Genomic DNA, 27939 nt, shown 5'->3' on the forward strand with positions numbered 1-27939 from the left:
GTGAGCAGACAAGCCTCTCGGGATGGTGAGTGCTGGTCAGCGCCGAGCCTCCGTGCGGGAATCTCTCCGCTTTGCCCTCCGCACCTCTGTGGCTGCGCTCTCCTCCGTGGCTCCGAAGCTTCCCCCCTCTGCCACCCGCAGTCTCTGCCCGCGAAGGGGCTCCTAGTGCGTGGAAATCTTTCCTCCTTCACAGCTCCCTCCCACTGGTGCAGGTGCCGTCCCTATTCTTTTGTCTCTGTTATTTCTTTTTTCTTTTGCCCTACCCAGGTACGGGGGGAGTTTCTTGCCTTTTGGTAGGTCTGACGTTTTCTGCCAGCGTTCAGTGGGTGTTCTGTAGGAGCAGTTCCACGTGTAGATGGATTTCTACTGTATCTGTGGGAAGGAAGGTGATCTCCGCGTCTTACTCTTCCGCCATCTTCTCTCCTCCTAGAATGTCTTAAGAGTACTATAAATTCTGATTAAACATTGATTAAGAAAGCTTAGATATTCTAAATCAGAAGGATAATGAAAAGAATGTAACTGTTAAAGTTTCAAATATAACCTTTTTGCTGATAATGTATTGTGCAAGATTAAGGATGAGTACAAATGCATTGACACTTCTCCTATCAAGGATCCGGGGTTACTTCGCTACTTCCTTAACAAATAGAGCATGGCAGTAGTGACACCATGACAGCTCTGGCTTAGCCTTTAGCAGGACAGACAGATTCCCCCTACATCTCTTGGAGCCCTAGGGTGCCATGTAAGAAGTCCAATGACCCTGTTGAAGAGCCCACGTGGAGAGGCTCTGAGGTTTACATGGAGAAAGAAAGTGACCCAGTTGAGACCAACCTTCTCACTATCTGTGCCAATAAAACAAAAATCTAGTTAAAGTTATCTTGGACCCTCTAGATTTACCCATCCACCACTAATCTGAGCCCTGCTCAAATTCCTGATCTGCAAAATCATGAAATATACTAACATGTTTTTGTTTTAGACCACTAAATTATAGGATAGCTAGTTACACTATAATAGATAACAACAATAACAACAACAGCAAAAAAGTAGAAGTGAAGGAAAAGAATTTCTTGCCATTTGCAATTACATAGACAACTGATTAGTTTTACATGTATTAACTGTTAAAATAGTAATCCTACACTAATGTATCCAAACTTGTTTGAGCAGATTAACTGACTGAGAGTTTTATTAATATGTGTGAATAATCTTTGCAATAATTATTGGTCTTTACTATTTACTTTACAGAAGTAACCTGTGGTAAAGAGAGTACACAGGAAAATCAGATATTTATAGAGGCAGTTTATTGTATTTGCAGAGAAGGATTAGGTACCTATCAAAAGATCTGAGATAAAAGATCTACTCTGTCACTCATTAGCTTGGAGACTTCGATCGAGTCACTATCTTTGTGGGTTTTAAATTCTTCATCTATAACATTAACTCATTAGATTGCCTATCCAGAGGTTACTTCCATCTCCTTGAGAAATCTCTAAGCCCCTGCTGTGTCATTGTCCTATATTCTTTCATGAGATGGTCAGTCAGGTGTGGCCACAAGAAAACAAATTTTCTTATGTCCTAGGTCTGAGAGAGACAGGGTCATGAAGGGACCTCATGAGGGGAGCACCAAGGGAGCTGGCTCAGCCAAGTGGGTGGAGAGCTGAGAGAGAGAGTGAGGACCTGTGGGCAAGTGAGGGTCAGGGTGGAGTACTCAGCAGAAGGTGCCAGAGGATTTCATTGTTGTGCTTGAATGTCACTAGGTCATGGTCAGGGGAGGGCAAGAAGGGGAACCTGTAGCAGGGGTCAGCTTTATCATGCTAGTGTACCTGGTCACCCGGGAGGGCTGCTTATAGCCTGTTAGGGGGGACGTTGAGGCAGCAGGAAAATAAGGAGTTTTAAAATTTACAATCCAGTCATTAGGTTGTGCTATGGTCTGGATTGTTCGGGTGTCCCTGAAATCCATATGTTGAAATCCTAATGCCCAATGTGATGGTATTAAGAGGTAAGGGCTTTGGCAGGTACATAGGTTATGAGGGTGGAACCTCTTGTGCTCTTATAAAAGAGACCCCACAAAGCTCCCTTCTGCCATATGAGGATTCAAGGAGAAGTCAACCCAACCATGCTGGCACCTGATCTCAGCCTCTAGCCTCCAGAACTGAGAGCAATACATTTCTATTGTTTATAAGCTACCCAGTCTTTGGTATTTTATTATAGCAGCCCAAACAGACTAAACTAGGTTGTAAATATTTTAACACTTCACAACTAAATGTGTACCAAACCTAGGAGGTTTGAGAGCAGATAACTTCCTTCCCTACCATTACGTAATATAGTATTATAAACATTTGTGGTGGTCCTAAATATTTCATTCTCCTAAACTAACCCTTGATAGTTTCCCAGTGAGAACTACCTTTAGAGGAAGGAGTTGATACATACTGCTTGATTCTCAGGTGTTGGATTGTCAGGTAACAGGTGTAGCTGGGAGAATGCTTACCTATACATTATTTATCACTAGAGGCTATACTTTCTTATGCCTCATGTGAGCAATCCAGTATATAAATAATATGCATTTTTCCATTAATTTGATTCCTTCTCTGCAGTTTCCATACTTTAAGGTTAACTGTGACAGATTCAAATTATAAAATAATCTTAGAAATAATTCACAATATAGTGTTAGCTATAGAAATTTTCTAACATTTGAATTCCCTAAGCATGTGAGTTTTGGGGGAGCATTATTACTGCACATGAGTTTTACCTTTAGCTTCAAGTAAATTGGTTACATTGTGTATTTCACCGTAGCATTTTCTGTCTCCTTGCTTTCATTTAAGATGACACTTTGATCAAAGGTGACAAAACATGAAATTATGGCCAGCTGTAAAAATGTCACATGCTATTTCAAAGTCCTCCTGCAGTTGGAAAATTTCCTGATTATTTGGACCCACCAAGGGAATTAAAATTCAGTGCACTTGACATTACAGCATGTTTTAACAAGAGCACAATTATATTCCTACCCTGTTCCAATATAGAGTTGCCTAGTGAGAACTGTCAGACAAGCCCATGGGGGATAGGAACTGTCACCAAGCGTCCGCTCACACAGGAGAGCAAAATGAAGTCAATGGTTTCTCCCTTTATAAAAATCACTAATTATATTTTATTTGAAAATATGTGCTCCTACGCCCGGAGCAAGCCCCGAGAATGTGAGAAAATCAGTCTATTTTCAAGCTTTATGGTGAAATCCTTTACATAGTAAGAACTGTTAGCTGTTTTCTCCTCTGTAAAAAGAAAAAAAAATTCTAGGACATATGTAGCAACTGTCACAATCGTGAAAAATAAGACATTTTGAAAATATGTCTGCAAAATTACCAGCTTTATTTTTACGGAGAGAGAAAAAATGTACTTTGTGGGCTTTAATTTTATTGAAAAATATTGATTGAACACCTACTTCATACTCGGCTATTTGCTAGGCTCTGGGGTACAAGAAATGCATAAATACATTTTCTGCCTTTGTCGAACTCACAGGCTAGCAGAGGAGACATAAATGCAAATAAAATTAATTCCCTAGTCAGAAGGAGAACAAAGATGAGAAATAAATAATTATAACTCAAAGATGATAAGGCTGTCTCATAGCACAGGTTCAAAGTGCTTAGCCTAACACCAACTGCAGAAAACTTAAGTCTACAAAAAATAGACTTGTGAAATACACAATGTAACCAATTTACTTGAAGCTTGGACCCTCTAGATTTACCCATCCACCACTAATCTGAGCCCTGCTCAAATTCCTGATCTGTCACAGTTAACCTTAAAGTATGGAAACTGCAGAGAAGGAATCATATTAATGGAAAAATACATATTATTTATATACTGGATTGCTCACATGAGGCATAAGAAAGTATAGCCTCTAGTGATAAATAATGTATAGGTAAGCATTCTCCCAGCTACACCTGTTACCTGACAATCCAACACCTGAGAATCAAGCAGTATGTATCAACTCCTTCCTCTAAGTAATCATTCCTTAAAATGTAATTGTCCTAAGAAGGTGAAAAGTATACTAATTCACCGATTTATAATGGTTTTCGTATTAACGTATGTCTTCTAAATTCAGGAACCACTTTAGTTCATTAAACATGTTTGATATTGTCAACTTTTTAACTCTAGTTAAAAAGAAGGCTTTTTTTAAACTCTAGTTTTTACTTATGTTTGGTGTTTGCATCTAACAAAAGGTAAAAAATCTAATATAATCAGAAGACATAAAGTAATGGTAAAGCTAAGGAAGAGGAAAAGGGGAGTTTTGTGGAAGTGTATCAGCAGCTCCACAGTAGGAAGGTGGAGGTGTGCAGAAGAGGTGTCTGAGCTTCTATTCTACATTTGTGAGAGGAGCTTTGAATTCATCTACATCAAATATTGAGCATCAACAAAAGACTTACTTAAAGAAAAAGTCATACTGCTCAAAATATTTTGTGTATTTCATTTATTTTTCTCACTACATTAATACCATAAGGAGGCATTTCCATTTCTGTGGCAGGCAAGATCAGTTTAATCCCATTGCAGATTTGACCCAAATCTTTAACTTGTTTTGATTCCTTTGAGACTCAAGGTTCCACTCATTTCTGTGGTTGGAAGAACACCAAGTATTCTAAAGTACTGCCTTTTACCTCTTCTTTGATTTTTCTCCTCCCACCAACTAGCTGACCTGAAAAATATCTCCTCAATATATGAACTTAACTCATTACTGCTGATTAAATTTGATAGACCTCTCTTGTCTTATATGTACCCTCAATTCATCTTTTGTGAAGTCTTCTTACTCAATGATACCACTGGGTGGTTGGGTGGTGTAGCGTTCGTTGAGGTACCCCTTCCACACTGAAGAATAAGTTGTTACATCTGACCCCTCTTACAACTGAAAAAAATAAAAATTAAAAAAAAAAAAAGAGTGCCAGAATGCCTAGTGTCCTCTTTGGATTCTGGAGGCAACGTATTACTATTTGGGTGTGTTATTCTGGCTCCTTTACTGAGTGACCAGAAAAGCTGCTAGTTTTGAGTGGGGCCCAGAACAGAAGGCTCTACAAAAGGTCCAGGCTGCTGTGCAAGCTGTTCTGCCACTTAGGCCGTAAGATCTAGCAGAGCCGATGGGGCCTGAAGCATCAGTGGCAGAGAGGGATGATGTTTGGAGCCTTTGACAGGCTCAGAGGAGCCTGACTAAAGTTTGGACAAGGAGAGAGTTAAGGGGACTCATTAGTCAATGAACTGGACTCAACACACTCTATTCACCACAGAAGCATATATCTGACTAGTAAGAATCTTAAAATGTATTTATTGACATCTCTCTGTAAGTGAATCAAGTGGGTGTAAAGCGGCATAAACACAGCAGTGAAAACCAGCCTCTTCCATATATGTTGGTATGTTTCATGTTATATTTTCCTGTTTCCATTTAATTGACTTCTGTCTGATTTTTATTATCTTCTGCCTAATTTTGGCTTAATTATTTTTCCTAGTTTTTTAAGGTGGATGTTAGATGACTTGTTCAAGACCTTTTTACTTTTTAAAAACCATATATTTCCCTCCCAGAATCGATTTATCTGTCCCCATAAATTTTCATATGTTTTTATTTTCATTCAGTTAAAAATACTTTTAAAGTTCCCTTATTATTTCTTTTTTAATGTATGTGTTATTTAGAGATATGATCTGAGATTATAAGTATTTGGGTGTTTCTCAATTTTTTTCTATTATTAATTTCTAATTCAATATTTTGAATAATGTCAATACCTTAAAATTATTGACTTTTGGTTTAAGGCCTAGCCTAAAATTTATCCTGAAGAATGCATGTATATATGAAAAGAATGAGTATTATTTTCTTGTCTGGTAGAATAGTCTGTAAACATCAATTAGGTCAAATTGACCGATAGTGTTGGTCAAATCTTATATAATCTTACTAATTTTCTATCTAGTTTTCAAAAAAAATCTATTTTTGATAGAGGGTATTGACATTTCTACCTAAAATTTTTAAGTGACCTATGTATGCTTTTAATTTTCTTAGATTTTGCTCCATGTTCTTTGTTAGGTTCATATATATTAGTGGCATTATATTTTCCTGATATATCGATCCATTTATTATTATGAAATGTCCCTCTTTGTCTCTAATAATATCTTTTGTCTTATAGTCTGTTCTGATATTAATCTATCCATTTCAGCTCTTTAATGTATGGTTACTGATTGCATGATGCAACTTCTTCCATCCTTCTACTTTTTTCTTTTTTAATAAATTTATTTATTTTATTTATTTATTTTTGGCTGTGTTGGGTCTTCATTGCTGTGCACAGGCTTTCTCTAGTTGCGGCGAGCGGGGGCTACTCTTCATTGCGGTGTGCGGGCTTCTCATTGCAGTGGCTTCTCTTGTTGCGGAGCACGGGCTCTAGGCATGCAGGCTTCAGCAGTTGTGGCACGTGGGCTCAGTAGTCATGGCACATGGGCTTAGTTGCTCTGCGGCATGTGGGATATTCCCGGACCAGGGATTGAACCCATGTCCCCTGCGTTGGCAGGCGGATTCTCAACCACTGCGCCACCAGGGAAGCCCCCATCCTTTTACTTTTAATCTATTTGTGTTTATGAATCTGTAGTGTATATTTGTAGACAGGCTATAATTGGATATTGTTCTTTAATCCAATCTAACAATACCTTTGGATTAGTGTTTAATCTATACACAATGTTATTATTGATTGGATTAACCTCTGTCATTTTGCTATTTTTTTAATGTGTCAAGTCTTTTTTGTTCTTCTGTTTTTACTTTTCTACCTTGTTTTGTGACTATTAAAATTTTTTTATTGTACCATTTTAATTTCTCTGTTGTTTTTTAGCACTTTTTAAAAGTTATTTTCTTAATGGTTGCTCTAGAGATTACAATATGAATTTTAACTTATCATGGTCAATACTTTGTTAATTCTGGACATAGATAGCAATACTTCTCCAGTATGATTCTATTTCTTCTCCTTCTTTGATACTAATATTTTCATGTATATTTCATTTATGTATGTAATAAGTTCAATGATATAGTGTTATAGTCATTGGCCTTTGCAACAATATTTTCTTTAACTATTTAAGAGGAAATGGAAAAAAATACATTTGCCGTCATTTATATTTATCTATGTTTTTGCCATCTACAGTGCTCTTTATGCTTTTCTGTAGATTTGAGTTATCATCTGATGTCATGTACTTTAAGACTGAAAGACTTCCTTTAATACATTTTAAGGCATTTCTGCTAGGAATGAATTCACTTAATCTTTGTTTATCTGTGAATGTCTTTATTTTTCTTTATTTTTGATGGTAGTTTTATCACATATACATTTTGGGTTGACAGGTTTTCATTTTTTCTTTCAGCACTTTGAAAAAGGCATCTTGTTGCCTTCTGGATTCCATTGCTTCTGATGAGAAGCTAGCCATAAATCATATTGTTGTTTCCTTGTACATAATTAGTCAATTTTCTCTTGCTGCTTTCAATTTTTTTTTTATATTTGTCTTTTAGCAGTTTGACTATGATGTGCCCAGATGTAAATCTCTCTTTGTCCCATGGGAAGTTTTTTGAGCTTCTTGGCTCTGTAAACTGTTTATCGTCAAATTTGGGACATTTTGAGCCACTATTATTAAAATAGTTTTCTCTCCTTTACTTCTGGGACTCCTATGGCATATATGTTGGTATGTTTCATGTTATTCCATAGTTTGTTTTTTTTTTTAAATGTTTCCTCTTTAATTTATTTTATTTTATTTATTTATTTTTGGCTGTGTTGGGTCTTCGTTTCTGTGCCAGGGCTTTTTCTCTAGTTGCGGCAAGCGGGGGCCACTCTTCATCGTGGTGCGCGGGCCTCTCACTATCGCGGCCTCTCTTGTTTCGGAGCACAGGCTCCAGACGCGCAGGCTCAGTAGTTGTGGCTCAAGGGCCTAGTTGCTCCGCGGCATGTGGGATCCTCCCAGACCAGGGCTCGAACCCGTGTCCCCTGCATTGGCAGGCAGACTCTCAACCACTGCGCCACCAGGAAAGCCCCTATTCCATAGGTTTTTGAAACTCTATTCCTCTTTTAAAAATATTTTCCTTTCTGTCTTCAGATAGGATAAATTAAATAGATTCATCTTCAAGTTTGAGGATTCTCTCTTCTGCTATCTAAAATATGATGAGGGACCAATCTATTTTCATATTGGTTATAGTGCTTTTCAATTTTAGAATATCGATTTGGTTCCCTTTAAACAGTTTGTTTCCTTATTGAGATTCTCTTAAGTGTTGATTCATTGACCACATATGTTTCTTTAACCTTTAAGCATGTCTTTTAATTCTTGAACATATTTATAATTTCTTCTTTGAAGTCTTTGTTATATTCAACATCTGCACCCACTCAGGAACAGTTTCTATTGACTGCTTTATTTCTTGAGTAGGTCACATATTCTATTTCTTTGTATGCCTCATACTCTGTCATTGAAAACTGGACATATTAGGTCATGTATTGTACCTACTCTGGATGCTGCAGTAGTTGATATCTTTGCTCAGTTATTTTTTTTCTCATTTTTGATTTTTTCAACTCCCCTGACTTCCTGGGGTTGCTCCTGTATCCACATACCTCACTGGTCAGCCAATGATTGGTTAGAGGTTGTGCTGAACACCATGAGCCCATAAGATTTCCACCCTCTGCAGATAGACGTGTGTTTAGTTAAGGAACATATGTAAAGTTCAGACAGCTTTCAAGTCTCTTTTGGCATTTGCTTTTAACCATGTCCCTTTGGGTCTCCCCTGCATGTGCACACAGTCTGCTAGTAAACCAGGTGTGAATTAAGAGTTAGTCTCACTTTTATAATGCTCTTTCATTCCTGCTGTTCCCCGGTAAAATAAGTGGCAGGTCCGTTGATAGCCTCAAATGGGACTACAATCCAAAGAATAGCAGAATTGAAGGCTTTTCTCATTTGTTTCCTATTGAATGTGCTACTTTACTGACAACACCCTTCACAGCTTGTGCTGTGAACCTGCAGGTCATGGCAGCACTCCCCATGCAGTGAAGCTCCTGCTTTACATGGTCAGCACCACACTAACCAAGCTGGGAGTGGGATGAGACCAGGTCCATGGAAAAAAGCCACTGTCTCGCATGGATCTTATTCAATGTTTTGGCAGCTTTTCGTAAATAAAGCCTTTTCCATTTATTGTTGGTAGTTTTCAGAAAGATTTTTGCTGATTGTGCCCAATTTTATGGTTTTTTTAGGGCGTGAAAAGAATTTACCAATTTTTTTATTCTTCCATACTCCCATTTTTTAAAATGAGTATTGAGTGGGAACTTACTACACAATGTATTTACAACTTACTATAAGGTTACTAATTAATAGAGTATGAACCTGGAGTAGAAATAATTTACAAGTCTATAAGTAAAAGTTCATAAAAGGATCTAAATGAAGTATGGAGAAACTATGTGACAATGTGTTGTTTTAAATGAATGGGGAGAAGGTAGTTTATTTAATAAATGGTGGTGGTATAATTGGCTATCCATCTGGAAGTAACAAAATATTGTCTACCAAGTATGAATCACATCATAAAATAATAAATTTCAATAAATCAAAGATTTAAAATTCAATAATTAGTAAATAATAATATTAGCAGAAAATGATATAATTTGGGGGCAAGTAAGATTTTTCTTAAGCAAGACTAGAAACACAAAAGCTCCAAATGAAAACAAAATACCTTGGGGGGGCGGGGGGAGAAAGCAGAATACATAGAGTGAGAAGTCAAATGGTATTCTGAGGGAAAAAAAAGTGTAATAAATAAAAAGACACAATTTAGCACTGTTCAAAACGTACCCAGAGTCACACATTTGATGAGAAAAATAACAATAGAGAACAAATGGTGAGAGAGATTGAAATGGTGAAGTAGACATTGAAGCATTATCATTCAGATCTCTTTTCAAGAGGGAACTTCTGCACTGGTCACTTAGCTGAAAACCTGTAGCTAAAGATGCCTTCTAGACCCCCCTCTGCTACCACACACCTCCTCACAGTCCCAGGCAATGACTGAGCAAGGTGATATTACAAGGACTCACCATTTCTGCCCAGTATAGGAGCAATATTTGTATCATCCCTCCCACTGGGCTAGCAGAGGCTTTCCCAGAGCTGTCCTTACTACAAAATTCTCCTTCCTTTCATCTTTACTTTCACAGATCTTATAAATGCATCTTGGATCTGAAGGCTCCCTACCCACTCCTACTTCCTCTCCCTTTTATCTTTCATATGAATTATCTCCATAAAACTTTTTTTTTCTTCCAACTCTTTCTCATGTTTCCTTTCCATTGTTCCTAAAATAAACTTCTAAGAACTTTGAATTTAAGAATTCAGAATTATAACCAAAAAAAAGGATGCTTCAGAAAGACTCTTCCAATACAGTGAGTTATTACCACAACAAAGTGAATCTGCCGTTAAGATACCTGGGGAAGTAGGTTGCATGTTGTTCCCTTGTACACAGTCAATAAACTGATCATATGAATTAAGATTTGAGAACCACTCTACAATTCTGAAGGTAGAAGAACTTCACAGTTACTCTTCCATAAAAAAAGAAATAAAATCATTCAATTATAAAATACATCATCATAATAAATGCGAAAGAAACACATATCACGAAGGGCAGAATATTAAAAAAAAAAGTTCCGTGAACAAGCCATGTGATTCCTATTGCAGAGTGCTTGCATGTTTAGTTCCTTCTGCCTGGATATTCTCTATTCTTCTCTTTTTTAAGTTAATTGCTACTCCTGTGTCTAAAATCAGGTGAAATGTCACTCCTAGATTGATCTAAAACAACCATCAAGTGCTCTCATACACTTTTTCTTATTAGAAGGTATTTGTAGTTAAATAATTCAATTTGTAATATCATAATATTTTGCTCTCTTACCGATTATAAATTTTATAAAGAGAGAAACTGCATTGTTTGTTCACTGATTTAACTTCATCACCTAACCCAGGACCTTTCACTAGTAGACCACCTATAATTATTTGTTAAATGATGGCATACACAGAATTCAAAAATCATGACCCCTTACATTTATGTAACTGTTTATGGTTTCCAAAACTCTTCCAGAACAAAAGCTTATTTAAACTACACAATTACTGTGTAGCAGGAGAGGGTACTTATTCCCATTTTATAGATGAGAAAATGGTGTCTCATAAAAATATACTGGCACAGACCTGTGTTAGAGAGGGAGGAAACAAGTTCTGGTAATCAGTGATCATCCTCAATTTTCTAACCCTTGCTACCCAAGGGATGGTTCCCAGGCTTAAAACATCTGTGTCATTCAGCTTTTAGAACTAGAAAATCTCAGTTTTCCTCCCCAAACCCACTAATTCAGAATCTGCATTTTAACAAGATTTCCAGGTGATTCATATGCCTATTAAGCTTTGAGAAGTATGTTTTAAGGCACGTTGATCCTTTAGATGAGTGGAGTGATGGTGGCCAGTGGTGGGTATAAACTGTTCTGTATAAATAAGAAAGAGAGAAGAGGCAAGAAAGGTGAGTTGAAAAACTAGGGTAAGTAAGCCCTGTAAAGGGAGAGGAGAGAGAAGAGACTCTGTGACTTCAAAACAGAGACATGAAAATTGAGAGAGGATGCTTAACTGGGCTTTCTTTTTTTTTTTTAAATGAATTTATTTATTTATTTATTTTTTGGCTGTGTTGGGTCTTCGTTTCTGTGCCAGGGCTTTTTCTCTAGTTGCGGCAAGCGGGGGCCACTCTTCATCGCGGTGCACGGGCCTCTCACTGCCGCGGCCTCTCCCATTGTGGAGCACAGGATCCAGACGCGCAGGCTCAGTAGTTGTGGCTCACGGGCCTAGCCGCTCTGCGGCATGTGGGATCTTCCCAGACCAGGGCTCGAACCCATGTCCCCGGCATTGGCAGGCAGATTCTCAACCACTGCGCCACCAGGGAAGCCCCAACTGGGCTTTCTTAATTGAAATTTTCAGTGTTAATAATGAAAATCTTCTCTCCATCTCCACTATGAAAGCTTCAGTAAAATATGTATTGCTTATACTTCCGGGGAATACCAGCCTGACAACAGCAAGGGCATTTTTCATTTGATTGGTGTTTGTTTATTGATTACTTTGTAGCAAGTTGTTTTCTACCAATTATGTTATTCACAGAGCAGAAGGTTCATTGAAAAAGAAGGTACAGAGGAAAAGTGAAAAAGTACAAATAAATGTGTTTTAAGTAGTACAGAGGATGCTAAGTAAAAGCACAGTATTATGATAATGTTCATGAATTATCACAATTATGAATGAAAATGCTCATTTGTGTTATTATGGGATTTTCTCTAGAAGAGTGTAAATAGAAGAATTTAAGTCTTGTGGACACTCTCTAATTGAATATCTAATTTTTATTTTTTCAGTGTCTACTACAGACTCCACTACAGTGGAGTCAGACAAGAATGTGAAAACATTAAAAAAAAACCCCACAAACTTAAGGCAGAAAAACAGCAGTGTGATAAGAAATAGTTTACTCATGAGTTCAGTAGATACAAACTGTGTTCCCTGATAAGTTTGTAAATAAAATTTTTTATGCAAGGAATCCAGTACTCAATTAGATTCAGAAATTCTTATGAGGGACTTCCCTGGTGGTGCAGTGGTTAAGAATCCACCTGCCAGTGCAGGGGACATGGGTTCGATCCCTGGTCAGGGAAGATCCCACATGCCGCGGAGCAACTAAGCCCATGCATCACAACTACTGAGCCTGTGCTCTAGAGCCCGCGAGCCACAATTACTGAGCCCGTGTGCCACAACTGCTGAAGCCTGCATGCCTAAAGCCCATGCTCCACAACAAGAGAAGCCACTGCAATGAGAAGCCCACACACCGCAACAAAGAGTATCCCCGGCTCGCCGCAACTAGAGAAAGCCTGCGCGCAGCAACGAAGACCCGACGCAGCCAAAAATAAAATAAATTTATTTAAAAAAAAAGTCATGAGTCCTAGACTATGGGGAGATAGAAATTTGTGTGATATAGTCTCTTACCTCAAAGATCTTAGACTCTGCAGACCACACACATACAATTGTGGATGTTGTTTTTTTAGAAAAATTGTTCTGGAAGGCTGTTTACTTAGTTCAATGTAAATATCTTTTTTCTTAAACAAATATGCAGGTGATTCACCTTCCAAACACAGATTCTTAGTGTATTAGTCAAGACACTCTTTTTTTTAATGACAAAATTCCAATAATCATAGAAAAATATTAGTGACTTATATAGTTGAAAATTATAAGATGAGAGGTGCTTTTAAGCAAGGCAGGAGCCTGGCATGGATACAGTCCCCTCAGAACTATATCTCTCTTTTCCTCCCATTTTTGTCTCTGCTTTTTGCTTTTTCCTTTATTCTCAGGCAAGCTTTCACTATGTGGCAGCAATTGGCTAACATGTTTTTTAGTATCCAGGAGCATCAGGAGGAAAGAGATCCTCTCCCAGCATCCATACCAGTTCCAAAATTGATGTTGACTGCTCTGTTTGAGTTATATGCCCACCCCTGGACCAAGTACAGAATCCAAGGATATAGCATATTGCTGTTGGCATGCCCAAGCTAGGTGGGTTGGAAGCCTTTTAATTGACAACTCCTGCACATGGGCCAGTACAGTTATGAAAGCAAACTAGTGATTTGTTAAAAGAAAGGAGAGAGGGGGCAGACAAGCAAGGATAATAAGTCCTTAGGGGACATGTTTGCATGTTGGTATAAGTTTTATAGTATCCCCATTTTTTATCTGGTATGATAAGAGGAGCAAATCCTAATTCACGCCGAAATAGCAGTGTATGTACCATTTTTTATCTGGTATGATAAGGGGAGCAAATCCTAATTCACGCCGAAATAGCAGTGTATGTAAATGAACATGCACACTATATTTTTTCTTGAAAAGTAAAATTGTGCTTTATGAGGAGTGTTTGGCATCAAGATTTCAAAGAATTAGTTCTAGAGAAACCCAAGTTCTATTCAGCAGAAAATTTTGCTCTCGGTTGAGGTTCATTTTGTGTTTTTCCTTATTGAAAGCATTGCAGAAAACCAATGAAACTGCAAAGTAATCTTAAACCTTAACAATGTCAAAACCATACCCCGTACCTGAATGTCCTCCTTTATCCTTCTCAACAAGAAGTTGTTAAGCTGCACTTTGCTGAATTTGAAGTCATCACATGACAGTTTAATCAACTCTTCCCTTTCCTTTGCCAAGAAGCCATCTGGCAGTGTGTCTTTTTCATTGAAAATGTGTCCCTGATCCAATTTTCATTTGTTACTCTGTCGAGGAAGCATTCATTCCAATGGGGGACCAAATTTGAGCACTGTTCTTTTCTGCCAGCTCTAAGGATGAATTTTCATTTTATTTTCAATGAGTAAATTTCCTTAAGGTTATGGAATGATTGGCAATTCTTTTTTGCTTCTTTTGTATGTTCTGCTGATGTTGCTTTCTTGTGGCTTTTGTTTTGTCATGAACATTCAAAGGCAAGCATTTTAGTTCTAATATACTGGCATCCCTTTCTTTAATTGTGGTGTGTCAACAAGTCAGTTAAGTAGACTCAGCTTCACAGACATAATTCATCCATAAAGAAATGACTACACTGAAAATAAAAGAAATGTGTACCTCAGCATAGACTTTCAAGAGGAGAATCAAGTTCTTTGGAAATATTTATTTTAAAAAATACATAATACATTTTTTGAAATGTCTTTCCCTCTTTCCTTGTCCCCCCGCCCCAGCTTTATTGGTGTATAATTTACAATAAAAGTGTATACATTTAAGATGTACAACATGATGTTTTGACATATGTATACATTGTGAAATGATTACAACAATCAAGCTAATTAACACATTGGTCACCTCACAGTTACCATTTTGTGTGTGTGGGAAGAACACTTAAGATTTACTTTCTTTGAAAATTAAAGTATACAATACAGTATTATTAACTATTGTTGTCATGCTGTACATTAGATCTCCAGAACTTACTCATTCACTGTAACTGAAACTCTGTATCCTGCGATTAACATCTTCCCATACCCCCACCCTTCAGCTGCTGGCAACTACCAATTCTGTGCTCTTCTTTTATCAGTTCAGTGTAATGAGATTATGTAGTACTTGTGTTTCTGTGGCTGCCTCATTTCACTTACCAAAATATCCTCCAAGTTCATTCACGTTGTTGCAAATGGCAATTTTTTTTTCTTTTTTAAAGGCTGAATAACGTCCATTTTATATATGTGTGTGTATGTGGAATATTTTATATATATACACATAAATAAAATATATTTAGATATTATATATATATGAACAAATAAAAAATGTGAGGTTATATGTATATATGTGTTCTATATACATATAACCTCACAATTTTTTTTTTTTCTTCAAGCTTAAAGTGCTTTTTTTTTTTTTTTTTTCACACACACACACTGTATTTTATTTTTACAAGAGATAAATCGACTGACACCAAGCATTGTACATGGATGACCACAACAAAAGCAACAATGATTGCAATTACGAAACATGAAACACACTCATACTATGTCATAATATTGACATTCAGTCCAGTAATCCTCCACTGTAACAGCTCCTTTACTTTGCAGTGAAAATTGATTTGTATATTCTTTGCCTCTGAGTCCTTGTGGAATTTTTTTTTTTTTTTTTTAAATTCAGACAGAAAGTCACAAAAATTCTACTCATCCTCATCAGTTCACTCAGTCCCATGTAATTAATTTTTCTTTTCATCTTGATCTTTTGTTAGCACTTTTATGAGTTCATCAGTTTTTCATTAGAATTCTGAAAATGCTTATTCATTCAGTTCAGCAGTACAGTCCGTTACCAGAAACCTGTACTTGTCAGAGTCTTTTCCATGTATTTCTTGAAGATGAAACCCTTTTATAGGAACATATTTGCAAAATCATCAGAGTACACCCAGAACTGTCTGTAAATGACAAAAGACGTAAAAATGACCACGGTTAAAGATTTGATGAAAGTTCATAATAATGCAGTTGACAAGAAAATTAGTTATTTCTGAGATATACATTGAAAGTAATAACTAGGATTATTACTTATAACATTATACCAGAACATATAAGATTTTTAGAAATTTCATGTAATGTCTGAAACATTTATATTAACATATTTCCATACATATTTCCATACAAGTACAAATATAAGATTTTTAGAAATTTCATGTAATGTCTGAAACATTTATATTAACATATTTCCATACATATTTCCATACAAATACAAATATGATTTTTAGAAATTTCATGTAATGTCTGAAACATTTATATTAACATATTTCCATACATATTTCCATACAAATACAAATATAAGATTTTTAGAAATTTCATGTAATGTCTGAAACATTTATATTAACATATTTCCATACAAATAACCCAATGAAAGTTTAGTATTAGTTGTTTTGTTTTTTTATACTGTAGGTTCTTATTAGGCATCAGTTTTATACACATCAGTGTATACATGTCAATCCCAATCGCCCAATTCAGCACACCACCATCCCCACCCCACCGCAGTTTTCCCCCCTTGGTGTCCATATGTCCATTCTCTACATCTGTGTCTCAACTTCTGCCCTGCAAACTGGCTCATTTGTACCATTTTTCTAGGTTCCGCATACATGCATTAATATACGATATTTGTTTTTCTCTTTCTGACTTACTTCACTCTGTATGACAGTCTCTAGATCCATCCACGTCTCAACAAATGACTCAATTTCGTTCCTTTTTATGGCTGAGTAATATTCCATTGTATATATGTACCACAACTTCTTTATCCATTCGTCTGTTGATGGGCATTTAGGTTGCTTCCATGACCTGGCTATTGTAAATAGTGCTGCAATGAACATTTGGGTGCATGTGTCTTTTTGAATTACGGTTTTCTCTGGGTATATGCCCAGTAGTGGGATTGCTGGGTCATATGGTAATTCTATTTTTAGTTTTTTAAGGAACCTCCATATTGTTCTCCATAGTGGCTGTATCAATTTACATTCCCACCAACAGTGCAAGAGGGTTCCCTTTTCACCACACCCTCTCCAGCATTTGTTGTTTGTAGATTTTCTGATGATGCCCATTCTAACAGGAGTGAGGTGATACCTCACTGTAGTTTTGATTTGCATTTCTCTAATAATTAGTGATGTTGAGCATCTTTTCATGTGCTTCGTGGCCGTCTGTATGTCTTCTTTGGAGAAATGTCTATTTAGGTCTTCTGCCCATTTTTGGATTGGGGTGTTTGTTTCTTTGATATTGAGCTGAATGAGCTGTTTATATATTTTGGAGATTAATCCTTTGTCCGTTGATTCATTTGCAAATATTTTCTCCCATTCTGAGGGTTGTCTTTTCGTCTTGTTTATGGGTTCCTTTGCTGTGCAAAAGCTTTGAAGTTTCATTAGGTCTCACTTGTTTATTTTTGTTTTTATTTCCATTACTCTAGGAAGTGGATCAAAAAAGATCTTGCTGTGATTTATGTCAAAGAGTGTTCTTCCTATGTTTTCCTCTAAGAGTTTTATAGTGTCCAGTCTTATATTTAGGTCTCTAATCCATTTTGAGTTTATTTTTGTGTATGGTGTTAGGGAGTATTCTAATTTCATTCTTTTACATGTAGCTGTCCAGTTTTCCCAGCACCACTTATTGAAGAGACTGTCTTTTCTCCATTGTATATCTTTGCCTCCTTTGTCATAGATTAGTTGACCATAGGTGCGTGGGTTAATCTCTGGGCTTTCTATCTTGTTCCATTGATCTATGTTTCTGTTTTTGTGCCAGTACCATATTGTCTTGATTACTGTAGCTTTGTAGTATAGTCTGAAGTCAGGGAGTCTGATTCCTCCAGCTCCATTTTTTTGCCTCAAGACTGCTTTGCCTATTCGGGGTCTTTTGTGTCTCCATACAAATTTTAAGATGATTTGTTCTAGCTCCGTAAAAAATGCCATTGGTAATTTGATAGGAATTGCATTGAATCTGTAGATTGCTTTGGGTAGTATACTCATTTTCACAATGTTGATTCTTCCAATCCAAGAACATGGTATACCTCTCCATCTGTTGGTATCATCTTTAATTTCTTTCATCAGTGTCTTATAGTTTTCTGCATACAGGTCTTTTGTCTCCCTAGGTAGGTTTATTCCTAGGTATTTTATTCTTTTTGTTGCAATGGTAAATGGGAGTGTTTCCATAATTTCTCTTTCAGATTTTTCATCATTAGTGTATAGGAATGCAAGAGATTTCTGTGCATTAATTTTGTATCCTGCAACTTTACCATATTCATTAATTAGCTCTAGCAGTTTTCTGGTGGCAGTTTTAGGATTCTCTATGTATAGTATCATGTCATCTGCAAACAGTGACAGTTTTACTTCTTCTTTTCCAATTTGTATTCCTTTTATTTCTTTTTCTTCTCTGATTGCCGTGGCTAGGACTTCCAAAACTATGTTGAATAATAGTGGTGAGAGTGGACATCCTTGTCTCGTTCCTGATCTTAGAGGAAATGCTTTCAGTTTTTCACCATTGAGAATGATGTTTGCTGTGGGTTTGTCATATATGGCCTTTATTATGTTGAGGTAGGTTCCCTCTATGCCCACTTTCTGGAGAGTTTTTATCAGAAATGGGTGTTGAATTTTGTCAAAAGCTTTTTCTGCATCTATTGAGATGATCATATGGTTTTTATTCTTCAATTTGTTAATATGGTGTATCACATTGATTGATTTGCGTATATTGAAGAATCCTTGCATCCCTGGGATAAATCCCACTTGATCGTGGTGTATGATCCTTTTAATGTGTTGTTGGATTCTGTTTGCTAGTATTTTGTTGAGGATTTTTGCATCTATATTCATCAGTGATATTGGTCTGTAATTTTCTTTTTTTGTAGTGTCTTTGTCTGGTTTTGGTATCAGGGTGATGGTGGCCTCATAGAATGAGTTTGGGAGTGTTCCTTCCTCTGCAATTTTTTGGAAGAGTTTGAGAAGGATGGGTGTTAGCTCTTCTCTAAATGTTTGATAGAATTCACCTGTGAAGCCATCTGGTCCTGGACTTTTGTTTCTTGGAAGATTTTTAATCACAGTTTCAATTTCATTACTTGTGATTGGTCTGTTCATATTTTCTGTTTCTTCCTGATTCAGTCTTGGAAGGTTATACCTTTCTAAGAATTTGTCCATTTCTTCCAGGTTGTCCATTTTATTGGCATAAAGTTGCTTGTAGTAGTCTCTTAGGATGCTTTGTATTTCTGCAGTGTCTGTTGTAACTTCTCCTTTTTCATTTCTGATTTTATTGATTTGAGTCCTCTCCCTCTTTTTCTTGATGAGTCTGGCTAATGGCTTATCAATTTTGTTTATCTTCTCAAAGAACCAACTTTTAGTTTTATTGATCTTTGCTATTGTTTTCTTTGTTTCTATTTCATTTATTTCTGCTCTGATCTTTATGATTTCTTTCCTTCTGCTAACTTTGGGTTTTGTTTGTTCTTCTTTCTCTAGTTTCTTTAGGTGTAAGGTTAGATTGTTTACTTGAGCTTTTTCTTGTTTCTTTAGGTAGGCTTGTATAGCTATAAACTTCCCTCTTAGAACTGCTTTTGCTGCATCCCATAGGTTTTGGGTCGTCGTGTTTTCATTGTCATTTGTCTCTAGGTATTTTTTGATTTCCTCTTTGATTTCTTCAGTGATCTCTTGGTTATTTAGTAACGTATTGTTTAGCCTCCATGTGTTTGTCCTTTTTACGTTTTTTTCCCTGTAATTCATTTCTAATCTCATAGTGTTGTGGTCAGAAAAGATGCTTGATATGATTTCAATTTTCTTAAATTTACTGAGGCTTGATTTGTGACCCAAGATGTGATCTATCTTGGAGAATGTTCCGTGCGCACTTGAGAAGAACGTGTAATCTGCTGTTTTTGGATGGAATGTCCGATATATATCAATTAAATCTATCTGGTCTATTGTGTCATTTAAAGCTTCTGTTTCCTTATTTATTTTCATTTTGGATGATCTGTCCATTGGTGTAAGTGAGGTGTTAAAGTCCCCCACTATTATTGTGTTACTGTCGATTTCCTCTTTTACAGCTGTTAGCAGTTGCCTTATGTATTGAGGTGCTCCTATGTTGGGTGCATATATATTTATAATTGTTATATCTTCTTCTTGGATTGATCCCTTGATCATTATGTAGTGTCCTTCCTTGTCTCTTGTAACATTCTTTATTTTAAAGTCTATTTTATCTGATATGAGTATAGCTACTCCAGCTTTCTTTTGATTTCCATTTGCATGGAATATCTTTTTCCATCCCCTCACTTTCAGTCTGTATGTGTCCCTAGGTCTAAAGTGGGTCTCTTGTAGACAGCATATATATGGGTCTTGTTTTTGTATCTATTCAGCCAGTCTGTGTCTTTTGGTTGGGGCATTTAATCCATTCACGTTTAAGGTAATAATCGATATGTATGTTCCTATGACCATTTTCTTAATTGTTTTGGGTTTGTTTTTGTAGGTCCTTTTCTTCTCTTGTGTTTCCCACTTAGAGAAGTTCCTTTAGCATTTGTTGTAGAGCTGGTTTGGTGGTGCTGAATTCTCTTAGCTTTTGCTTGTCTGTAAAGCTTTTGATTTCTCCATCAAATCTAAATGAGATCCTTGCCGGGTAGAGTAATCTTGGTTGTAGGTTCTTCCCTTTCATCACTTTAAGTATATCATGCCACTCCCTTCTGGCTTGCAGAGTTTCTGCTGAGAAATCAGCTGTTAACCTTATGGGAGTTCCCTTGTATGTTATTTGTCGTTTTTCCCTTGCTGCTTTCAATAATTTTTCTTTGTCTTTAATTTTTGCCACTTTGATTACTATGTGTCTCGGCGTGTTTCTCCTTGGGTTTATCCTGTATGGGACTCTCTGCGCTTCCTGGACTTGGGTGGCTATTTCCTTTCCCATGTTAGGGAAGTTTTCGACTATAATCTCTTCAAATATTTTCTCTGGTCCTTTCTCTCTCTCTTCTCCTTCTGGGACCCCTATAATGCGAATGTTGTTGCGTTTAATGTTGTCCCAGAGGTCTCTTAGGCTGTCTTCATTTCTTTTCATTCTTTTTTCTTTAGTCTGTTCCGCAGCAGTGAATTCCATCATTCTGTCTTCCAGGTCACTTATCCGTTCTTCTGCCTCAGTTATTCTGCTATTGATTCCTTCTAGTGTAGTTTTCATTTCAGTTATTGTATTGGTCATCTCTGTTTGTTTGTTCTTTAATTCTTCTAGGCCTTTGTTAATCATTTCTTGCATCTTCTCAATCTTTGCCTCCATTCTTATTCCAAGGTCCTGGATCATCTTCACTATCATTATTCTGAATTCTTTTTCTGGAAGGTTGCCTATCTCCACTTCATTTAGTTGTTTTTCTGGGGTTTTTTCTTGTTCCTTCATCTGGTACATAGCCCTCTGCCTTTTCATCTTCTCTATCTTTCTGTAACTGTGGTTTTTGGTCCACAGGCTGCAGGATTATAGTTTTTCTTGCTTCTGTTGTCTGCCCTCTGGTGGTTGAGGCTATCTAAGAGGCTTGATGGGAGGCTCTGGTGGTGGGTAGAGCTGACTGTTGCTGTGGCGGTCAGAGCTCAGTAAAACCTTAATCCACTTGACTGTTGATGGGTGGGGCTGGGTTCCCTCCCTGTTGGCTGTTTTGCCTGAGGCAACCCAACACTGGAGCCTACCTGTGCTCTTTGGTGGGGTTAATGGCAGACTCTGGGAGGGCTCACGCCAAGGAGAACTTCCCAGAACCTCTGCTGCCAGTGTCCTTATCCCCACGGTGAAACAGAGCCACCACTCGCCTCTGCAGGAGACCCCCCAACACCAGCAGGTAGGTCTGGTTCAGTCTCCCCCAGGCTCACTGCTCCTTCCCCTGGGTCCCGATGCACACATTACTTTGTGTGTGCCCTCCAAGAGTGGGGTCTCTGTTTCCCCCAGTCCCGTCAAAGTCCTGCAATCCAATTCCCACTAGGCTTCAAAGTCTGATTCTCTAGGAATTCCTCCTCCCGTTGCCTGACCCCCAGGTTGGGAAGCCTGACGTGGGGCTCAGAACCTTTACTCCAGTGGGTGGACTTCTGTGGTATAAGTGTTCGCCAGTCTGTGAGTCACCCACCCAGCAGTTATGGGGTTTGATTTTACTCTGATTGCGCCCCTCCTACCGTCTCACTGTGGCTTCTCCTCTGTCCTTGGACGTGGGGTATCCTCCTTGGTGAAGTCCAGGGTCTTCCTGTCAATGATTGTCCAGCAGCCAGTTGTGATTCTGGTGCTCTCGCAAGAGGGAGTGAGAGCACGTCCTTCTACTCCGCCATCTTGGTTAATCTTCCTAAAGTGCTTTAAATATAACTCACTAACCTCACAATTTTAAAATTTGTTCATCTGTTTTAGACACTTGGGTTGTTTTCATATCTTGGCTTTTTTGAACAATGCTGCAGTGAACATGGGAGTTCATGCATCCCTGAGATCCCTATTTCATTTCCTTTGGATATATACCCAGTACCTGTGGAGTATATGAGATCATATGCCTTCTCTCAATCCCACAAGGCCAGTTTGACTGCTGAGAGCCTCCCATTTATTTTCCTTGGACACCGCCATGAAGTGTATAAGGGTATGTGCCTTCCCCCAATCCAGCAGAGTCAACTAGCTATCTGTATGTGCTCATGCACGATTCTATAGAGGTTGTAGGTACTTTCTGCTGGGGTACTGGCTACCAGGGGAGGGGTCCTTGGAGTGCTGGGGGCACATGTGGCCTAGTTGAGGGGGGGTGGTCTGCAGGTGATGGGTCCTAAGAGACTAATAGGAAGGCCTCTTAGTGGAGTCCACAAGGCATTTGGTAGAAACCAAGGCCCTTTGTTGAGTTCTGCACCCCAGCTGCTGTGAACTCCCACCCCTTTTCCTGCGCCCAGCTACTCCTGAACTATTCAGCCATGCTGATCTCAGTGTTCTGGGTGGGGCAAGAAAGAAGTGGGCCTCTGGGGCAGTGTTCTGCATAGCTGGGGGAGCTAGTGCTCACTACCCTCACTTTTCCCTGTGGGAGAAATCTCTCTTGAGGAGAGATTTGTTGGAGTGTCTCTTCACACTGAGCTGTGCCACCCTATAGAGGAGGAGTAATGTGAGTAAAGTGAAATTGTTCTTTTTACTTTATTAAATGCATCTATTAGATTTTTTTGCTCCAACAGAGTGCTATGGCCTCTCTGCCAGAGTCCCTGGTTCCCAAAATGGTACTCTCATCCATGGGTGGTTGTCAAAATCAATGTTTCTGTGGGGCACGAGCCCTGAAAATCCTTAGTCCACCGTCTTGCTGACGTCACTCTCCTAATTTCTTTCCTTCTTTCCATTATGCTGTCCAAAAATATAATCAGACTAAAGTTGATTCCTTTCTTCAAAACAAATTGAGCATCTTTCATAAGTATCTTTGTTAGAATAGGCAATTTTTATGATATTTGGAGGTAGGTGATATAAAATAAGGTGAATGAATTCAACAAAATATATAAAATATGACTATTTGTTTAACTATAAGAAGATAGACAACCAGGGAAATGGGCCAGAGACATTATGACAAAGTATGAAGCAAGAAAGCAAGATATTTAGAATATTGTTTTAAAAGTTGGTAGCGTGCTACATGAAAAAGGTAACACTTAGCAAGTGCAAATTAGCTTGCCAGAAAAGTTCTTTCTTCCAGTAACTGACAAACTCCTTGTTTTTCACAGGCAAGGCCCTCCTCTGCTGAGAAGTCTTTGTTGACCCCTTTGTTCAACCCCTGTGTGTCTCTATTGTAATAACATTTACCACATGTCCTTGCTAATATATGTTTAACTTCTTGTGTCCTATTAAGATACGAACTCCTATAAAGTCTGTTCCTATCCTTCTGTGCCAATGCCTAGCATTTTGTGCTCAGTCCAAATTAGCAATGAGTAAATGACAAGGTGTATAAGTTAGTAAAAGACAGCTCTCTCAGAAACCTCCAAAGAACGAAAAACTCTACAATCATTTACAGGAGGAGGAGGAAAAAATACATGTATCTAAAATCTCAGAAAATATACTCATATGAACAGCTCGCGGGATCTGTGTTTGTTAGTAAATAAGCAGAGTGTCATAAATTCAAGCCATCAGTTGCCTAAAGAAAAATGTGAAGGAATTTGAGAAATGGCAATCTACATTTGGCTTACTAGAGAGGATGAAAATTTAGTAAATAAGATGAACCAAACAATAAAATCTGGAATTTAAAATGTTTTGAGCAGTTTTTATGGAATCAAAGATGCCAGTTAGGCCAACAGAATACCACCAAGGAGGATGAGGGAACAAACCAACCATTGAAATTAAAGCAAATATAAAGTTCCATATATAGAACATTAAACTAAACCTTCAGAAGAAATCATGGCTAAGTCATTTCAAACCCAGAAAAAAGTAATATTCACTAATAGGTAAAAACAAACAAACAAAAACAAAACAAAAACAACAACAAATACAAAACCATTATGGGTTTCTGAAGAAAAGACGTTAACTGTTATATGTGAAAAACTGTATAAGAATTATAGTTGACTTAAAGCTAAGACCAGCAGTTTAATTTAGAGGGGGAAAACCTCAGATAGTTCTAAAGTAATGTATTTGGTTTTAGCAGGCTTGTTTTTTTTTTAAAGTGGAGTATATACAGAAGAAGATCTAGGCTGGTAGTAGGAGGTATAGAAATTTTGTCATAAGAACAGAAAAGTTCATTTTATTATAACATTTAAGTATCTAAAAATTAAACCCACCTATTAATAGAAAGCAGTATTATAAGAGGAAGTAATCTTCCCATCATCTGAAAAAACTTAGCAGAGAAAGAAAAACTATCTTTATGACGCTATGGAAGAAATTTCTGCATTAGTGACCTATTCAGTTGGTGACCCCTAATAGTCTCTAAGATATCATTTTGGGTAGCAAAATGATATTCAATTGGTGACCCCTAATAGTCCCTAAGATATCATTTTGGGTAGCAAATATTAATGGATCTTTGAAAAATAACTGATTGCTGCTGAATATAAAATAATTAACAACCTATCTCCTAGCCACCCACATTAAAAACTTGGCAGCCTTCATATTGCAATAAACCTGCCTCTTTCTTAATATTATTAGTTTCTTCATTTTTAAAATGCCATTTTCTTTCCATCCACAATTCTTACTTAGAATTTAAGTTTTAGTAAAAGTTCTCTTTCCCTCCTAAGGATTCTCTTGCCTCCAGGGTGTCTGTTCTCCACACTACTCAATAATCAGTTTTGTACATAATATGAAACAGAAATGAGCTCATGTCTCTCATCTACTTGAAAAATATTCAAGGAAAGGATGAGTTTTGTTTAGTTTTGCTTTTGTGTGAAGATGATTATATAGCCCCAGCACCCAGACATAACTAAATCTTATTTTGTCACAGTCACCTTGTTTCTCATAAGTTCCTTGAAGGAGATGTATTCAAGAGCAAAAATAGCAAATGTCAAAAAGGTACTGCTTTAGAGCTGGGCTTCTGCCTGAGACCCTAGTACTGGAGTCCCTAAATCCAAACTTGTGGTTTGCCCAGAATGTCTTTAACATTGCCCTCAGTTTGACTAAATTTTAGGGGTTTTTTTTACCCCTGACTATAGGCCCCTGACCTTCCTTTCCTTAGAGCATTTACTTTAGAAAACTTCTAATTGCAAATTTTTTTCTGCCCCTTTGAAATGAATATAAAAGTCTCTTTCCAGTTTTAAGACTCAGAAATTCCAGGGACTGTCTTTTTTAAGGACCTGGAAGCCCTCTCATGGAAAGGTAATTATCAAGGAAATTAGTGCCCCTCTCTCCCAGTCTCTGTGGAATGGGGGTTGCTTAACTTCAGTGGGCCACTGATCAAAGTTGGAAAAGTACCTCCTGCCATAAAGATAAGAGAGAGTTTACTTTTTTTTGGGGTAAGCCCAATTAGCAAACACAGAAGGCCTAAGACCCCAGATCTTAAAGACTCTACAGCCATTTTTTTTAAGTGGAGTTGAGGTCAATCTTTCTCCCTTGTTGCAACAGTCTTGAATAAAATCCTCCTTGCCTGTTTAACTTTGGTGGGTTATTTTGTTTATTTGTTTTTTTTTGTTTTACTTCTATAGGCATTTGCCAATGGAGAGGTGAAAGCTCTTTCTCCTCTAACATGAAATTCAAAATTCTTTTTTTTTTTTTTTAAGGAGAACACTTTTATTTTATTTTATTTTATTTTCTGGTTGCTGCATGTCGGCTTTCTCTAGTTGTGGTGAGCAGGGGCTACTCTTTGTTGCAGTGTGCAGGCTTCTCATTGTGGTGCCTTCTCTTGTTGTGGAGCACAGGCTCTAGGCATGCAGGCTTCAGTAGTTGTGGCACACAGGCTCAGTAGTTGTGGCTCATGGGCTGCAGAGTGCAGGCTCAGTAGTTGTGGTGCATGGGCTTAGTTGCTCCGAGGCATGTGGGATCTTCCCGGACCTGAGCTCGAACCCATGTCCCCTGCATTGACAGGCAGATTCTTAACCACTGCATCACCAGGGGAGTCCCAAAATTCTTAACATCAGCCATCTGTTGAGCTTCAACCATGAGCAAGTTCAGTGAATGATGAGAGAGAGGATGAATAAGTGACCTATCTCATTATTAGCTAGCTTGTTCTGAAACATTTTTCTAAGGTAATAAGAAATACAAGAGTATCAGAGGCAACATGGTAGCTGGGCTGGACTGGGTAAGGTATAGGTGAGTGAGAGCCACATCAAGTGTCTACCAAAATGCACACCAATAAATGGAGCTTAATCAGTGTCCTAGAGTGGGGCCCCATCTGATTATTATTACTTCTTATCATTTAAAGCAGAAACCAAGGCAGGAGAGGTGGTTTGAGAGAAAGACAGACAGGTGCATTCAAAAGTTACCATTTGACTGTACAGAAAAGTCCAGCCTCAGACTGTCAGCTAACTTAAGAGTTTCATTTACAAATAGTGCTGTGATGAATTGGGCTATTGTTTGGCAGGTATTTACTCAAATCTCTTTCATTCTTGAGGTTTGTATGAATTCACTGCTGCATGAGCTTAACCATGCAATTTGCTCTGGTCAATGGTATATGACAGATTTGAAGCCAACAAAGGTTTTTAATGTGCCTGCATAGGTTGGCTTGTTCTGCTACACTAGTGTCATTCCCCATGAAAAGAATATGCCCCAAGTGACCACTAGTAAAAGAATAATGGGAGAAATATGAAACAGATTTCATTCCAATCCACAGTTTGGAGACAGGCCCAGATGCTCCAAAGCCTGAAGCAGTGCCACTAAACCCATCCAAGGCTAGATGCAAGAAATAGTTTCTTATTTGTTAAGCCATAGAGATTCTGAATTATTTCTTATATAGTGAACACTAATACATGTGCTAATATACTGCATTATAATTATTATATCTGTCTCTCTCCTGAACTACACCATAGAAATTAGAGGGCAAAGACTTTTTCTTATTCATTTTTATAGCTAAGAACTCAATACATAGTAGATGTTGTTACTGTGAGTCTAGTACACAAGTTTGACTGAAGTAGCCACTCTGGTGATGCTAATCAAATTATTCCTATTCAGTGCATAATTTATTTTTTTTGAAAACTTATGGTAGATGTTATTTTTTGCATCTACCTCAAATAGTTTTGGGAAGTAAATAGAATATAAATTTAAAATTCTAAATATCTGACAGTTACAGAAAGATAGAGAAGATGAAAAGGCAGAGGGCTATGTACCGGATGAAGGAACAAGATAAAACCCCAGAAAAACAACTAAATGAAGTGGAGATAGGCAACCTTCCAGAAAAAGAATTCAGAATAATGATAGTGAAGATGATCCAGGACCTCGGAATAAGAATGGAGGCAAAGATTGAGAAGATGCAAGAAATGATTAACAAAGACCTAGAAGAATTAAAGAACAAACAAACAGAGATGACCAATACAATAACTGAAATGAAAACTACACTAGAAGGAATCAATAGCAGAATAACTGAGGCAGAAGAACGGATAAG

The 27939-nt window shown here is 37.6% G+C and overlaps 1 protein-coding gene and 1 long non-coding RNA gene across 6 annotated transcripts in view; one reads left to right on the forward strand and one right to left on the reverse strand.

The window, feature by feature from the left end:
• Nucleotides 1-27939, forward strand: part of LOC309632498 (uncharacterized protein) — a 615011-nt gene that overhangs the window by 580323 nt on the left and 6749 nt on the right. The window contains exon 15 of one of the 5 annotated variants that reach the window (XM_082400158.1): nt 23654-27651. The exons of the other annotated variants lie outside the window; for them this stretch is intronic. The gene's annotated coding sequence lies outside the window, so the exon portion shown is untranslated. Of the gene's footprint in view, nt 1-23653; nt 27652-27939 lie in introns of those variants that run through there. 5 annotated transcript variants of the gene reach the window in all.
• On the reverse strand, nt 10672-23655 carry LOC309632542. The gene is made up of 2 exons (XR_014246967.1): nt 22299-23655; nt 10672-15329 (listed from the first exon to the last, which is right to left on the reverse strand). It is a non-coding gene; the product is annotated as an uncharacterized lncRNA (long non-coding RNA).

The sequence above is a fragment of the Balaenoptera borealis genome (assembly GCF_965194805.1).
Source record: "Balaenoptera borealis genome assembly, chromosome: 7".
NCBI lineage: Eukaryota > Metazoa > Chordata > Mammalia > Artiodactyla > Balaenopteridae > Balaenoptera > Balaenoptera borealis.